The 12,325-nt window shown below is 46.6% G+C and overlaps 1 protein-coding gene across 5 annotated transcripts in view; it reads left to right on the top strand.

The window, feature by feature from the left end:
• Nucleotides 1-12,325, top strand: part of SFXN1 (sideroflexin 1) — a 40,927-nt gene that overhangs the window by 13,787 nt on the left and 14,815 nt on the right. For 2 of the 5 annotated variants that reach the window (XM_083872101.1, XM_083872105.1), the window contains exon 1: nucleotides 9,056-9,294. The gene's annotated coding sequence lies outside the window, so the exon portion shown is untranslated. Of the gene's footprint in view, nucleotides 1-3,705; nucleotides 3,797-4,721; nucleotides 4,784-5,401; nucleotides 5,508-6,249; nucleotides 6,325-9,055; nucleotides 9,295-12,325 lie in introns of those variants that run through there. The other 3 variants (XM_083872104.1, XM_083872102.1, XM_083872103.1) reach the window with 3 other exon arrangements.

Here is a 12,325-nt window from a genome sequence, read left to right as displayed (position 1 = left end):
TTGGCACAGTAGAGCATGAGTAACCTAAGACTGAGTTCAAATATTGCAGATGGAGCCAAAGCATTTAAGTGATTTTGTAACTAACACTCTATCAGCTTATATAAGAGTTTCATTACAATTTATACTGCCAAAAATGTTGTGTTACTTGCCTGTTTGATCAAATTTCCCAAGATAATAGTTTATTCCTTATCAGCTGAGACTGGGAAAACAGGGAGGTGGTTTCTGATGTACTGACAGGCTCACAGAAATTGCTGGCTCATTTACAAAACCAATCCCTGAACACCCTCAGACTGTACCAATGTCCCAGTCTGAAGTTTGGATCTTGTACATAAAATTAATGTACATTATGTCAGGAAACCACAGGAAATGCTGGATATATGTGGTTCACCTCGCCCAGCATTCTGCTCCTGATAGCAAAACCCAGCACAGAGCCTTCATAGGCACCTCCCACCAAGTGCTAATGAATAATTCCCAGAAATTATGCTGGTTTCTTCTGGCAAACCCCTGATAACAGCCAGTTTGGTGCCAAGGCCAGTTCCTGACATCCTATTCCAGAGCCAGCTGCTGAAAACACCCCAGATCCTTGCATGTGCCTTTGGGAACATCATCACATCATTCCCCACCTCTCTACAACTACTTTTTTCATGGAGCAGAAAAGTCTTGACATCTCCTACGTTCACCTTCACTCTGACTGAACTGTTCTCAACCCAGGGTTTGAAATTTCTGGTCCTGCAGTGCCACTTACTGGACATTTCTGTTCATAAAAGCATTTGGAGCAGCTCTTCATTTATTCAGTTGATTCCCAGGGCTTATTTGAAATGGAGAAAAACATAAAATATACCAATGTTCACTTAGGAACACAGGAAAGCAAATACAATAAAGCTTATTTCTTAGATGAGGTAGCAATTGTGGAGGAACAGAAATCCTCCTTTTCTGATCAGTATAGGGAAAAATTTGCCCTGTAATAATCTGGGAATTCTTCCACATGGAAACATGCAGATGGTTAAATTCATCCCTAGTTCAATAAATGCATATGGGAGTTTGCAGGATTTATTAATATATCCCTTGGTAAATAAGGGAACTAAAAGGAATGCTTCAAAAGGAGCTGGGGTGGGGTTTATTTGATTAATCCAGACATACATTTTTAATACAGCCAAAAACATTTTAGTGTGAAAATTACTGCAGATGAAGAAAGACATGGAGTCAGAGGTCAGATATTCTTTGTGACTACACATATTCACCTATTTGCCTTTCAGTTTGTAGCTGATGAGTAACTGGTGGTGATTGCTCAGAGCCATCTCGAGCCTTCTCAGGATTCATGGCAAAATATCAGATTTGTTACTCAGCAATGGGAGAAATGACTCGTCCAGTGAAGGAGAAGTTATGGAGCTGCTCAAAACCATCTGAGCACAGAGTAAATTATTAACTCATGCAGCTTTGCATGTAGTGACTCAGAGAAGGAATTTAGGTATTCATATATCTACATCAAATACTCTGCAAGCAGAATTTCAACTGGGATGTGAAGAAAAGTCCATGTGTGGTTTTAAATCAGATTAACAAGTTTGTATCTTTGGCATACAAGGAAATTATTAGAGGCAGAATACATCAGTCCTTAGAATGCAAACCATACAAAACAATACCAGTTATACCCTACAACAACTAATTTATTTCTTTGCACAACATCCAGCTGTTTCCATTTCCTGAACAAGGTGTTTTTCCTGCTCAGTCACTGCCATCTTTTTTAGCAACAAGTGTTACTGTCAGATACCACCACAAATGTATCAGTGTTGGATCTGTCAGTGGTCATGGAGACTGGGATCTGACTGACAAGATTAAAAAGAATTAGACATTAGGAGGGAAATATATAAATTGTGCACAAATTTTGTTGTGCGGTGCAAGGATATCAGTGCCAATTTTTATTCTTTCACGATGGACCCTCACCTGATATATTTGTACCTGCAATTGTCATATTTATATCTCTAAGATTTAAGTTGTGGAGCCATAGGGGAAATAGAACAGAAGACATCTGAGATTGGATGTGGCTGTGGCAGAATGAAGGTTGAATCCTAATATTTTATTGCAAATCATGAACTGAGCTGGCTCTCAGTTAAAAACTGAAAACAAACTCCAGCCTACACAATTCTATTTTATAAAAAGAAAAAAAAAATCATAGAAGTATTAACAGCAAAGCTTTTGTCAGTAAGTGCAACTCCATAAACAAAACCTGGGTAGAGTTGTGGCTTTTTAGTATAAAATCCTGCTTCAGTATCTTGCAATGAGCAGGAAGAGGGAAGTCAGCCCTGGATCCAAAGAGCTGAAGAGTAGGATTGCTTTGCTTGCACAGCTGGGATGAGACCTGTGGACAGAGCAGTGATCTTACAATGGGAATTTCAACAGAGGAGCTGGGCTGAGCTATAGATGGCACTTACAATCTCCGTGTCTCTGTGTAATTCTGGTCCACAAAAGAGCTGAACGAGCACAGTTTGTGGGCTGTAAAGGGGCTGCAGCAGTGTCTGCATGTGTATCCATCCCCCTGCTCCCAGGGGACTCGGCATCAGGGATGGGATGGGATGGGATGGAATGGGATGGGATGGGATGGGATGGGATGAGATGGGATGGGATGGGATGGAATGGGATGGGGTGGGATGGGGTGGGATGGGGTGGGAGGGATGGGATGGGATGGGATGGGATGGGATGGGATGGGATGGGATGGGATGGGATGGGATGGGATGGGGTGAGATGAGATGGGATGGGATGGAATGGGATGGGATGGGATGGGATGAGATGGGATGGGATGGGATGGAATGGGATGGGGTGAGATGAGATGGGATGGGATGGGATGGGATGGGATGGGATGGGATGGAATGGGATGGGATGGGATGGGATGGGATGGGATGGAATGGGATGGGGTGAGATGAGATGGGATGGGATGGGATGGGATGGGATGGGATGGGATGAGATGGGATGGGATGGGATGGGATGGGATGGGATGGGATGGGATGGGATGGGATAGGATGAGATGGGATGGGTTCGGGTCCACCTCCAGCTCGTCTCGGCCAGGCTCGGGCCCAGCACGGGTCGGACCTGACAGTGCCGAGCCGGGTCACGCCTGGTCCGGTCCTGTCCTCACTGGTCAGGTCAGCTCAGCCTGCCCTGGCCCCCGGCTGGTACCGCCCCAGTGGTACCCAAAGGTTCGTGTCCCCACCGATCCCAAAGATTCCCATCCCTGTGCCCACCCGGGGACAGTGTCACCTGCCGGGACACCTGGAATTAGCGGACCCCGGGCATGAGGGAGCAGGTGGTACAGGGCTGATGTGAACCTCAGGGGAAATTAAAAAACAAACTAGAAGGTTTGAAATTCCAAAGTGTTTCTACTGTCGCAGCAGCCCAGCCATCCCTGGGAATAACAGAAAGAAGGAAAATGACGGTGGGGAGGCCACCATTTGTCCCAGTGCCGGTTTCCTCCTCCACAGCTGCGTCCAGAACATCATTACTGTGTGCCAGCAGCTTTGAATTGCTGAAATAGAGATGAAGACACGTCCTGCCCGGAGAAGTGCTGCCTTATAGTGCCCACAGCACACACCGGGGACGGGCTGGGAGCCCGCCTGAGGGAGGGATGTCCCGCTGGAGAGCGGGCAGGGGGTGACAGCGACATGCGGACACCCCTTATCTGGCTGCTAATGCACTTCTTATCTCCTCCCTCAGGTGCGAGCGCTGTGACAAGCCTGGACCTTCAGAGCCGCCTCCTGAGCTGACAGAGGCTCACACACGGCGATTTATTGTCCCTCAGCGCCAGGTTTGGGGCCTTAGTGTGGTTTGGGTTTGTGATAATGACCCTGAAACAACAATCCCAACCCAGGACAACCTGAGTAACTGTTTGAGACTGACAGGAAACCTCACCATGGCTCCTGCATGGGCCATTCGGGGCCATCCTTAGAGTTGGACTCGGTGATCCCTGGCGGTCCCTCACAACTCAGAACAGTCTGTGGGTCTGTGACTTTGTGCTCTGCCGCTTCCTCAGGACGGGCAGCACCGATCTGTGACCAGAGATAGGACTCGAGAGAATCGCTGAACCTGTGTCGAGAGAAAATTAGGAAAAGGCTCTTCACCCAAAGGGAGATTTGGCTCCGCAGGGAAGCCTGACAGAGCTCAACAAAGGAGCGTTTGTCCGGCAAACGCCCTCGCCTAGCGGCGGGATTGTTGGGGCTGTGGGGGGCCAGGAGTGGGATCCCTGAACATCCCCTCCAGCACAGGATAGTCCAGGAAATAATTAACAGCGTTAACTGTGCGAGAAATGCGAACCGAGCCGAGCCGGGCCTTTAGGGGCGGCGGGGCTGAGGGCCGAGGGAGGCGCGGGCTGAGGGCTGAGGGCTGAGGGCGGCGCGGGCTCAGGGCTGAGGGAGGCGGGGGCTCAGGGCAGCGGGCAGCGGGCTGAGGGCGGCGGGGCTGAGGGCTGAGGGCGGTGCGGGGCTCAGGGCTGAGGGCGGCGCGGGCTGAGGGCTGAGGGCGGTGCGGGGCTCAGGGCTGACGGCGGCGCGGGCTCAGGGCAGCGGGCAGCGGGCTGAGGGCGGCGCGGGCTGAGGGCTGAGGGCTGAGGGCGGCGCGGGCAGCGGGCTGAGGGCCGAGGGCGGCCCCCGGCGCTGTCCGCACGGCGCTGCCCGGCCCGGCCCCGGCGGGGCGGAGCGAGGCGGAGCCCGGCCCGGCCCCGCCGCCTCCCGGCCCCTCGCCCGCCGCGCCGAGCGAGGCTCTTCCGGGCAGCGCGGCCGGGGCGGCGCGGGGCCGGGTGAGTACCGGGGCCGGGTGGTCCCCGCCAGGATGGGCTGCGGCCGGGGACGGGCGGAGGAGCCAGCGCCGGTGGCACTCCCGGTGCTGTACCGGCGAGCAGGCAGGGACCCAGCTCCATCTGCCACCTCAGCCCCCTCCACGGGGACCCAGCCCCCGGTGTCGCTCTATCCACTTCACGGGGGACCAGCTCCCCGTGTCGCCTCGGGCCCTCCGCAGGAGCCCAGCCCCATGTGTCACCTCTGTTCCCCTGCTGAGGCCCTGATCTGTTTGTGTGCTCTCGGGGGTCCAGCCCTGTCTGCCTCCTCCATCCCGTCCACAGGGACCCATCTGTCACCGCAGGCCCCTCCAGAGGGGTTCCAGCCCCCAATGTCCCCCCAGCCCCTCCGCAGGGATCCAGCCCCCAGTGCCAACCCATCCCCTCCATAGGGGCCTGGCTGTGTGTGTCACCCCTGTCACCTCCCCAGGGTCCCAGCCCTATGTGCTACCCTGTCCCTGTGGAAGCAGGGCTGGATGCTGGCAGTGAGAGCCTGTCACAATCCCCTCCTCCCTGCACACGTACCAGCTCCCTGCTTCCCCAAAACCTGCCCCTGACCACTCGCTGTCCCCTGTGTCACAGGGATTGCGTGACGGCAGCACAGATTCCAGGCTGCAAGAGACAAAGCAAAGCCTCCCTGCTGCAGGATCATCATTTCCAGGGCAGGAACACGCCAGATAACTCCAAGGTCAGACACCTGGTAGTCAGAGACAGAATTTTAATTATCAGTATTAAGATTTTTTTTTTAATTTATTGAATTATAAATAATCTGTTGTTATTATTATACCAGTGGGAGGGGTGAAATTTTGCTTTGTACCAATGTGCAATTAAAATATCACCAGAATGGAAAAAGATATGTGAAATAGTGAAAAAGTACAGAAGAGGCTCGTGAACACACCTGGGGCAAAGTCAAAGCTACTGTAGTTTATTGGTGGGGGTTAAAATGTAAGAAGAAACAATCTTGCAGCAATCAGGACTGAAATAAAAGGTTACACTAACCTTGGTTAGCAAAGGACGTTTATTTTCCTTAATGTGGAGATGAGGTGAACACGTGCAGCTTCTCTGGACGTGCCTCATGTAGCGGGAGAAGGAGGTGGCAAAGCAAAGCAGACAGAGCTGAGCTGGCTGCAGGGACCTCTAACATCTGGAGAGGCTTAAATGCAGAATGATGAAATGTCTGGTCAAGTTGCACGCCAAAGATGGCTCCTGTTTTGAGGAGAGAGCCCCAGCAGCAGGCTCATCTCAGCCAGGCTGCTGCTTTTGTTGCTAGGCTACAAGTGGGATGTACATTTATAAGCAAAAAAAAAAAAAAAAAAAGAAAAACCGAGCATCTTGTAGTGTTGTCGTGCTTTGCCTTCTCCAGCATTCCATATAGGGTTGCAGTAGGAAAAATCATAGTGCTGACAAAGATTATTTTCTTTTCCCCCTAGTGATTTAAATAGGAATTTTACTGGTAGAAGGTGCTTCGGGAAAGAAAAACTTGGCAAGTGGCTTTAACATTTGGTGTAAGTACATTGCATCAGACTCCCAGTCATCAGCTGTGCTGCTTATTTCAAACTGTGGCAGCAAATGTGCTGCAAATAGAGGAATGCCACTGCTTACAGACCCTGATAATTCTCTCATGTGCTCTTTTGCCACCACACAAAAGTGCTTTTTTTTCCCAAAAAGTCTTAGTTCTTCCCATTTGAACTAATTAACTGCCATGACTGACATCCCTGGAGAAGGCCTTGTGTTCCTTTGTTTGCCAGTGCAATTAAAACATGGATTTGCCTTTCCGCTGTTGCTTTGCCAATGTGTTGTAGTTTTAAAGTAGAACAGGTCACATTTGCCTAATCAGAGGGAGATTTATTTCCTGTATTTTCCCCTAAGCCAACATAGCAGCCCTTTGGGTGGGCGTTGTGAAAAATTGGGAATTGGAAAAGAAAAATCTTGGGTTTGTTTAGACAGAGGAGCGCCAAAAAAGGAACAAAGAGGCCTAGCAGGAGCCTGGAGTATTTCTCTATCACAGTGGCATGGGAAATGTTTCAGAAGAACTCAGCTCTGCAAAAACAAGCAGCCATGGCACTTTGGTTTCCAAAGAGAAAGAGGAAGAGAAGCTGTTGTCCCCATTTTATAGCAGCATGTACTTTTCTCAACTTCAAGATTTTCCAGGCTGCATTTCCTAGAACAAGGCACTGACAGCTGGACGTCAGGTTGTTAAGGGACTGCTTTAAAGAATGGAGATGTAGGGGCCTAAGTGTGTCAAATCTTATTTTTGTCTCTCCCAGTGAGTCTGTACATGAAATATCAGCAGCACCTGGCTCTGACACTTTTGAACTATTCCTATTCTAAAGAATCCTAAAGGATTCTGTGAAGAGGTTGTGCTGTTATCTTCTATTTTTACTGGGTTTTCAGAGATAACCCTCCCTCTTGTTCTTTGAAAAAAGAATTCTTAGTTGCCACTAGAAGATTTTGTGAATCATTATCTGACCTGAGCACCTTTACATCGCCAGAACTTACAGGTCTAAGTCCTGGTAAAGGACACCACTAAAGTTACACCTTTCTTTCAGCATTTGTGCAGGCTGGTTGGAATTCTGTTTTAAACTGGATTACCCAGCTCATCCCGTGCTTTGTAACAGAAGGTTGCAGGTTGCAGTTTAGGAGTTGGGCACCAAGAAGTCAAATGTCACAGTGAGCATTATCACAATTATATCTGCTCTACTTTTGGATGTGGAATTCTCTTTAGATTTCTCCCTGGGTTCACAGTTACATCATCATGAAATTTCCTTTTCTGTCACTCTACTCCCAGTTTTAGCTGATACTGTAAAGAAACTGATGAAAATTCTTAATTTTGGAGTCGAGTTTTTCAAGGCTTGGGTTAAAATACAAGGTGTTGGTAACATAAGAAAATATAAATGGTTCCAAGGAAGGTGGAAAAGCTGCATTTCATCATTTCTGCACTGCTGCATGAGTTTAAGTTGCCCAGAATTTCCCAAATTATTTGCCCATCTAGATTATTCAGTCATGGAACACATTTTAAGTAAGTGATCAAATATCTGGGTTGTTCAAAATTAAAATAAATTAAATAGTCATTGCTACTCTTCTAGCTGTTGCTTTGGTTTGAAAAGTGGTTGCATGACCTCCAAATGTGATGTTTAAAAGATGAACTTTGTAAAGGAACAGCAGAGGGTTGAACTCCTGAATACTCCTGAATCTGCATTTTCTATCATTGCTGCAACTGCTGTTAACCTTTAAACCTTTAAAAGTTTACAGTCTTCTGCTATTGCTGGTTCTGTGCAAAATCTAAATGTAGCCTTTGTACCAAAACTGTTGATCAGACTTTGTGCTGGTTTTGCATTATGTTAAGGGAGGCCACTCTCACTTATTCTGAAGCCCTTTATTCCCTCCAGTTAATATTAGTATTAAACTTTAGAGCGTGAACTGGCAGATGATTCCATCTGATCAGAGAGGGCAAGAAATTTGCCGTGGGCAGGGACACCTTAAACTAAACCAGGGTACCCCAGGCCCTGTCCAGCCTGGCCTTAGACACCTCCAGGGATGGGGCAGCAACAGCTTTTCTGGGCACCCTGAGTGCCTCACCACCCTCACAGGGAAGGGTTTTTCCCTGATATCCAATCTAACCCACTCTGTTTCAGTTTGAAGCCATTCCCCCTTGTCTTGTCACTCCTGGCTCTTGTAAAGAGTCTCTCTCCATCTTTCCTGTGAGCTCCCTTCAGGCACTGGAAGGCCACAATAACGGGGCTGAACAATCCCAATTCTCTCAGCTTTTCCTCACTGGAGGAAAATGTTGCTAGAGGACATGAAAAGAACCACACTCAACCCATCAGGATGTGAGATGAAAAAGAGGAGAAGTTTATTTGGGGATCTTGACTTATATATTCTTTGGGATTTGGTCAAGGATTGGAGGACAAGAGGAACACCTCTCTGACCCCAGTGATCAACTCAGAAGTCTATCAATTTGTCCTTCCCCCTGGAAAGGAATGCATTATTTACCAAACATCAGGTTTTTTGTTTTGTTACAAGCATAAGAAAACTCTAGTAGAAACGAGAAACAATCAGAAGGCTGAAAAATCAGGGCAACAGGAAGACACAGCCCTGCGTTGAGGAAAAACTTTATGAACTCACCATCAGTTACGACTCTGAAAACTTGGTACATGGGAGGAGCCACAGATGGATAATCAAACCTCTGTGTGGGTGCTGGGGAGACAAACAATGCCAAAAAAAATGTCCCTGGTCATGGGAATGCCACCCCCTGGTATTGTCCAGTCGCTGGAGCGCGGCGGGGCCGGGGTTTGGCCAGACAATCCCTCAGCACGAGGCAGGATTTAGCTGCTCTTCTCCACGGGCAGTTTGGATCCAGCTGCTCTGGTTTGGAAACTGAAGGGGTTTAGTGATATGAATGTGCCAGAGAGCAGAGTCCGTCCTTCATTGCTGATTTAATTTTTGCTGGGGAAAAACAGCTGTGAGGTTTCCAGGTACAAGTGGTTCTGTTCAGTTCCTTCCTAATTGATCTGTTATGTGAAATAGTGAAAATATGGATAATTTTCTCTCTTACTGCCTGTTTTCCATGAAAGTTGTTAATTGTTTGACTGTGTTGCAATGTCATTCTTTATCCTTTCCAGCACTGCTGATCCTCCTGTGTGAACATAACCTCAGAGTGACGTTCCTGTGTGGATTATTACAACAACTGATGTGTTTGTAAAATTCATTTTGTTTCTCAAATCCCCGGTTAATGGCTTTGTTTGTGGAGAAAAGCAATTGCTTGGGCAATTTTGCTCCGTCCAGCCTAAAATTCAAGGTGCTATTCATTGAAAGTTTTATTCTAATTCAGGATTAGTTAGTATTTTCTGAATAGCAGCAGGTTGTAGCAATAAATTCAGGTGTTTAGATATACAGGGCACCTTAAATAATTAATTAATGGTCAGGAAGTTTGCCTTCTTTACTTGATTGTAACAAAGCAAACAGTTTTATCTTTGTCTTTATCTTTATTGTGCTTTTGCTTTCCAGTTCCCTTGCAAACTTTCTATTTATCTCAAGGTTCAAATGGATTTATTTAAATTTTATTTAATCCTAATGTCCTTTATTTTTTTTTGTACCCAATTTGATTACAGTTAATGAGAACTTAAATCTTGGGCACACTTAGTACAGATGGAAAATTAGATCACTGAAAGTAGTGGAGTTCCATCCTTGACAAAGCATTGTAATTAAAATAATAATTAAATCCTAAGTAGTTTTATTACAGTGCTTTTATTATTGACTATTTGAATGGATTATGCAAACAGCAGCACCCCTCTGAAATTGTATCTAAAAATTAAGGTGACAGGTAGGTAAAACAGTGTTGCAGCAACTTAAATTGAGGGTGTTGCACCTATTTCTTACAGTTTTACAGTCTCACTGTTTAAATAAAAAGTGAAACTAAAAAAAAAAAATCTAGTTCATGATGATGATTCTATGGCTATTAGACAATATATTGATGAAACCAGTTTTGTGCAGTCGCCACTTCTACTTTATAGTTGGACATTTTGTTTTATAAGGGAATCCCTTTGAAGTATGTCAGCCCTTTATTAGCTTATGTTTTTGCTTTATGGGATTTCTTTCCCTTTTCAGCATTTACTAATGGGGTCTGATGAGTCATGACTAGCATCATGCAGTCTTCTTTAAAACAAGAAATGGGACTTTTGTTGTAAAAATGTCTTGCTGGAAAACATCTAAGTTTTCAAGACAGAAATTCCCTGGTTCTCTTAGGCACTGTTGTAGCAGGTCTGTGATTCAGAGTCCCGTGACTGGCAAACTCAGCCACCTTTTTTACTTCACTGCAAGTTTTATGTGTCTCCAAATCATATTATTCTCAACTTTTTTACACTCCCTTGTGTGTGCGACGTCTGCTCTTTCTCTGTGGGCATTGGTGGTCTGTCTAGTTTATTTTATGTTCTTTAGAACAGTATTGTTCTTACTTAACAGCTAAAAGGGCAAGTCAGCCACATCATTGAGAGAAGAAAATGGATTTGTGTACTTAAATAGCTGTAACCTAGAATTTAATCTCCCTTTTTACAGGAGATCTAATTTTTTTGCAGGGTTGGCAGCTCTCCTACCTCTATCCTATGCAGGATTGGAGGTTCTATGTCCTTTATTAAGATTAGTAATAGTGAAGTCCATGTTCTGTTCCCATCTTTCTAAACAGACACAGACATTTCAAGCACAGATTTTTGTTGTAGTACATGAATTAATGGATGTTTTCGATTTTCCTGCTAGGTTGCTTTTTGCTGCTGCAGCAGCACTAACCCTGTTTTGTAGATTTACAAGGAGAAAGAGAGACCAAAAAAGCCTGTGCTGACCTGTCTCTGGTAGCTGAGTCTGGCTAGGCTGAATAACAGCAGGGGAAAGGCATGGAAACATCTGGGAAATCTGTTCCAGGGCTCAGGCACTGCCCAGGGCAGAATTTGTGCTTCCTGTGCAGGGGAATTGCTGGGCTCAATCTCTGCCCGTGGCTCTGGTGCCATTGCTGGGCTTGGGGCAGAGTCTGGGCCCTGCTCTGACCCTCCCTGCACACAGGGACACCCAGGGACACCCAGGGCTGACAGGACACCCAGCCCCTCTCCCTGGGGCTCCTCTCCAGGCTGAGCAGCCCCAGCTCCCTCAGCCTTTCCTGGGCACGGAGATGCTCCAGGCCCTTCCTCAGCTCCTCAGCCCCTGCTGGCCCCAGGAGCTCCAGGTCTCCACGTCCTGAGGATCCACAGCTGGACACAGCACCCCAGAGGTGCCTCAAAGGGTTGAGCAGAGAGGCAGGATCACTCCCTGACCTGCTAAAAATGCTCTTCCCAATGCACCCCAGGATTCTGTTGGTGTCCTTGATCACCAGGACACTCTCTGCTGGTCATGGAGAGCTCATTGTCCAGCAGGTCACCCCAGCTGTGCAGCTGCAGGGGTTTATTTCCCTCCAGTACCATCTTTCTTCTGCATTACTTTCCTGCCAAGGTTGTAAATTCCATCACCACACCTGGGTCAAGGAGCATCAGAGCAGACACAGATTAGATAAAGTGGGGAGGGAACAAAGACAGGATATGAATGTGTTTAATCTCTTGTGTTCTGTACATTCACCTTTTCTGATTGTTTCAGACTGAAACAATCCTGAATTGAACCATCTGCAGTGAAGGCAGATCCTTAATGTTTAGATTTCTTATTATTGAGGGACTTGGGTTTGTGGACAGAGGTATCAGAAGTGTATAAAGAGAATTCCCAGAGAACCCAGCACTGTATATTCTAATCAGAGTGAAAAGAAAGAATTATTCAGAATGAAAAGAGAGAAAAAAGCTTCTATGGATGCACTGCTTCATTCAGTGTTCATTAGACAGCTTTAACCAGATTATCATAAGCTATCCTAAAGCAGCTTTAATTTTTCTTAATGAAACAGATAATTTAATTTTAAAAACATTTACACTTGAACTTTCCTGCAAATAAGGGAAGCAGTCACAGAACAAGTTACCAGCCCTAATGTCCTGATTTTTA

This window comes from Zosterops lateralis (genome assembly GCF_965231275.1).
Source record: "Zosterops lateralis genome assembly, chromosome: 14".
NCBI lineage: Eukaryota > Metazoa > Chordata > Aves > Passeriformes > Zosteropidae > Zosterops > Zosterops lateralis.
Note: the sequence above shows the minus strand (reverse complement) of the source record. Positions and strands in the feature narration are given on the sequence as shown.